The sequence below is a fragment of the Penaeus vannamei genome, chromosome 13, assembly GCF_042767895.1.
Source record: "Penaeus vannamei isolate JL-2024 chromosome 13, ASM4276789v1, whole genome shotgun sequence".
NCBI lineage: Eukaryota > Metazoa > Arthropoda > Malacostraca > Decapoda > Penaeidae > Penaeus > Penaeus vannamei.
In genome coordinates this window covers 33,834,057-33,839,056 of record NC_091561.1, presented here as the reverse complement: position 1 = coordinate 33,839,056, position 5,000 = coordinate 33,834,057, and positions in this window count along the sequence as shown.

The window sequence follows — 5,000 nt, the reverse complement described above, 5'->3', positions numbered from 1 at the left end:
GAGAGAGAGAGAGAGAGAGAGAGAGAGAGAGAGAGAGAGAGAGAGAGAGAGAGAGAAAGAGAGGAGAGAGAGATAGAGAGGATTGAGAGAGAGAGAGAGTGAGATAGATAGATAGATAGAGAGAGAGTGAGATAGATAGACAGAGAGAGAGAGAGAAAGACAGAGAGAAAGAGAGAGAGAGAGAGAGAGAGAGAGAGAGAGAGAGAGAGAGAGAGAGAGAGAGAGAGAGAGAGAGAGAGAGAGAGAGAGAGAGAGAGAGAGAGAGAGAGAGAGAGAGAAAGAGAGAGAGAGAGAGAGAGAGAGAGAAAGAGAGAGAGAGAGAGAGAGAGAGAGAGCTGTCCTTTTGTTAAGATGGCGTGAGTCCTGATCCGATGAATATTCCTGATACGGACATGCATATACATAGAAATAAATGCGTATCTGTTATTCTAGACATGCATACCTACTGGAGAGATTAATAAATAAGTGCATATCTATCAGTCTAGACAAATATATCTATCGAAGAGGTTGATAGATATATGCATGTTTGTTAGTCTAGAAATGCATACCTACTGGAGAGATTAATAGATAAATGCATATCTATCAGTCTAGACAAATATATCTATCGAATAGGTTGATAAATATATGCATATCTATGTAGACATGCAAATCTAAAGCAGAGATTGATAGATAAACTTATATCTTTCAATGTAGACATGCACATTCACCGTTGACATTGATAGTTTTATATACATCTATTAGTGTTGACATGCATATTTACCGAAGAGATTGATAGATAGATGTCAGTCTAGACGTATATCTACCGGAGAGATTGACAAATTAATATATATTCATCAGTCTAGACATGCATATCTACAGGATAAATTAATAGATAAATATCAGTTTATCAGACAGATAGACAAATATGCATTGATTTTAGTATACATACCTATCTTTATATATAAACATTCATCTTAACCTTAACAAACTGGCCATTAGGAAGTTACTGCAAAAACATAAACATTTATGTATACACGAGAAATACTTAAAAAAAATGATGGTGACAATGATGATAACAAAACAACAAGATAGCGTTTGATAAATTCTAGGGAAGTACAGATAAATATGTAGGTAAATGAAAAAAATATGAATAAGGAAATAAATATATTGATAGATAGATAGATATGTAGACAAATAGATAACCAGAAAAGAACAGAAAAGATACAAACAAAGGAAATAAATAGATAAATAGGAGACGAACAAACAAAGAAACAACTAAAATAAATTGATTTCTAGCATACAAACAAAGAAACAAACAAAATCCACGCAAGAACAAGACACCTGCTAAGATGACCCGCCTTCTACTGGCTTTGTAACGGGAACAGCTGGGAAGACGTAGGTTCGAATCCCGTTTTCTGATGCTGACGGGGCCTATCGAGGAGGGGAGACTGTAGAAAATGCTGGTGGAGTAGATATGTTTTGGATATTTGTTTGGTATATTACTAATGTTTTTTGGTTGTTTCTTTATGATTGTATATATATATATATATATATATATATATATATATATATATATATATATATATATATATATATATATATATATGATTTCCACAATGCAGAAAATCAAATGTGCATGTTTTGGTAAATTGCACTCGATTTTCCCTATTAATTTTTGAGTTTTATGTATTAGCTCGTATAAACTTGTATTGATAGGTAATTAAGGCAACTTTTAAGTCAGTGAAAATAAAGAAAGCTATCTTTTCTGAATAAATGAAAATTATTACCCGTTTCATTATCATTATTAATGGTTTATTTTCGTATGCGTAACTCAATCCAAAAAATTGCCACAAACCATTAACATTAACAGTAACAACCACAAAAAACAACAAAAAAGTAAGCTTCTTGGAACGTATGATATCGAAGCAATTAAGAAAATAAAAAAATCATGATAAATACAATTATAACGATTCAGAAATAGCTAAGTCTACACTCACGATTAGCAAGCACAAACAAACATAGTCACCCCCCCCCCTCAAACACACACATGCACAAAGCTCAGAAACCTTACAGCGTCTGACACCGTACCCTCACTTCGTATGACCTGTACTTACTTTACCCCCCCCCCCCCACCATGGCCTACTCTTTACAGGTAAGTGGAGGGGGAGGGGGAGGAGGAGGGGGAGGGGGCGACCAGTAGATTTATTTTCGTACCTGTGTGTGTCTAGTTATATCTACATTATATTCTGCGGATTAATTGAATGGTAATGTTTAATGCATATGATATTGTAAGTGATATCTACATCAACGGTTCTTTCCATCAACTTCATATAAAAAGTTGGATTTTTACTTGAAAAATTATTAATAATTCGGGGATTATATTGCCTTTCTTTTACAACAACTTTAAACAGAGAGAGAGAGAGAGAGAGAGAGAGAGAGAGAGAGAGAGAGAGAGAGAGAGAGAGAGAGAGAGAGAGAGAGAGAGAGAGAGACAGACAGACAGACAGACAGACAGAGATAGAGAGAAAAGAAAGAAAGAAAGAGAAGGAGACAGAGACAGACAAACAAACAAATAAAAAGAAAAAGACAAACAAACAAAACGAGAACAAAAAGCACATAAGACATAAAAAAGGAGGAAAAAAAAAGGAAGAGAAAGAAAAGGGCACAAGACGCGGACACGGAGACCCTCCCGTGTAAACAGTCAGCAAGTCTCATTAAGCACGTTTCCCAATTACCCCTCGCCGAATGCATTAGCGTCAACAACACGCCGATGGATTAGTATGGCTTCTTCTTCTGAGGCGGGATGTTTGAGGGCGCGGCGGAGAAATTCCTGATGGTGGGGGGGGGGGGGATTTTGGAGGGTGGGTGTGGGTGGGTTGGAGGGGGTGATGGGGTGGATAGGGAGGGGTTAGGAGGGGGACGGTTAAAAGGAGTGGGGTTGGATAGGGGAGGGAAGAGGTTAGGGAAGGGTATGGGAGTGGTCGGAAGGGAGGGTAGAGAAGAGAAGGGGAAGGGAAAACAGGGGATAGGGATGGAAGAGACATACGAAGGGGTGGGTAGAGGTAAATTGAGGATGGGAGGGCAGTGAAGGGGAGGGAGACACCCACAGAAAGGAGGGGGGGGGAGGGGAGGGAAAGGGTAGGGGACTCGGTAGAAGGGGGGGGGGGGAGTGAGGGAGGCAATATATAAGGATGGAAAAAGAGGGAAGGGAGGGGGACCATAAAGGAGGGGATAAAGTCCGTAGGCATGGGAAAGGAGAGAAGGAGAAAGAAGGGATTAGGGTGTGGGGAAGGGAAATTTGGAATCGTGTGGCGGGGTGAATAGTATGGGCGGGGACCAGGTAGGTAGGTAGGGGGGGGGTAATCAGGCAGGTGTGATTGTGGGGGGAGGGGGAGGTGAGTGGGTTTCAAGGGTATTAATTCTTAATTGGTGAAGAGTTGGCTTCCCATTCGGAAAAGAATTTTAAAAGAATTGAATACTTCTAAAGGATAGCCATTACATTACAACATATTGCTGGTTGTAGATAAATGACAAGGTGGATACAACACAAAAATCACAATGATAGTGATAATAATGATAGTAGTATTGATAAGGATAATAATAATGATAATAATAATAATAATAATAATGATAATAATGATAAAATTAATAATACTGATAATTATGATAAAATTAATAATGATAATAATAATAATAATAACAATAATAATGATAATGATAATAATAATACTACTAATAATAATAATGATACTACTACTACTACTACTACTACTACTACTACTACTACTACTACTACTACTACTACTACTACTACTACTAATAATAATAATAATAACGATGATTATAATGACGATGATAATAATAATAACAACAATAATAATAATGATAATGATAATAATAATAATGATAATAAGGATAATAATAATAGTAACAATAATAATGATGATACTGATAATAATAGTAAAAATAATGATCACAGTAATAATAATGACTATGATAATAATAATAATGATAACACCAATAATGATAAGAATTATGATAGTAAAAACAATGATACTGATAATGATCATAATAATGACAATAATAATAATAGTAATAATGATAATAATAATAATAATAATAATAATAATAATAATAATAATAATAATAATAATAATAATAATAATAATAATAATAATAATAATAATAATAATGATAATAATAATAATAATAATAATAATAATAATAATAATAATAATAATAATAATAATAATAATAATAATAATAATAATAATAATAATGACAATGATAATAATAATAAAAAATGATAATAATAATGATGATAATGATGATAATAATAATAACAATAAAATAATAACAGAGATAATAATAATAATGATGATAACAATAACGATAATGATAACAACAATAATGATAACAATAACAATAACAACAATAATAATGATAACGATAATAATAACAACAATAATAACAATAACAATAACAACAATAATAACAATAACAATAACAACAATAATAATAAAATCTATAATGCTAAAATGATACTAAAAACAGTAACAGCAGAGATAAGATCAAAATCTTAAAAGATCCAAAAGTGCGGAAGAAGAAATCCCCAAGACAGGAGATATGTAGATGAGAGAGACTTGGAGCTTCAGACGCACCGGCCTCTTAAGTCTCTCAATGACCTGTTGTGTGAGGTCAAAGGAAAGCCCGAAATCCAGAGGTCAGAGAGGGTGTTGCTCCTCTCTGCCTTCCCTTGAATTCAAAGAGGCTCTCATTCTCTCTCTCTCTCTATTGCTCTCTCTTGCTTTCTGTGCCTTTATCTCTCTCTCTCTCTCTTTCTTTGTCTCTGGCTCTGTCTGTCTTTCTCTCTCTCTCTCTCTCCCTCTCTCTCTCTCTCTCTCTCTCTCTCTCTCTCTCTCTCTCTCTCTCTCTCTCTCTCTCTCTCTCTCTCTCTCTCTCTCTCTCTCTCTCTCTCTCTCTCTCGCTCTCTCTCTCTCTCTCTCTCTCTCTCTCTCTCT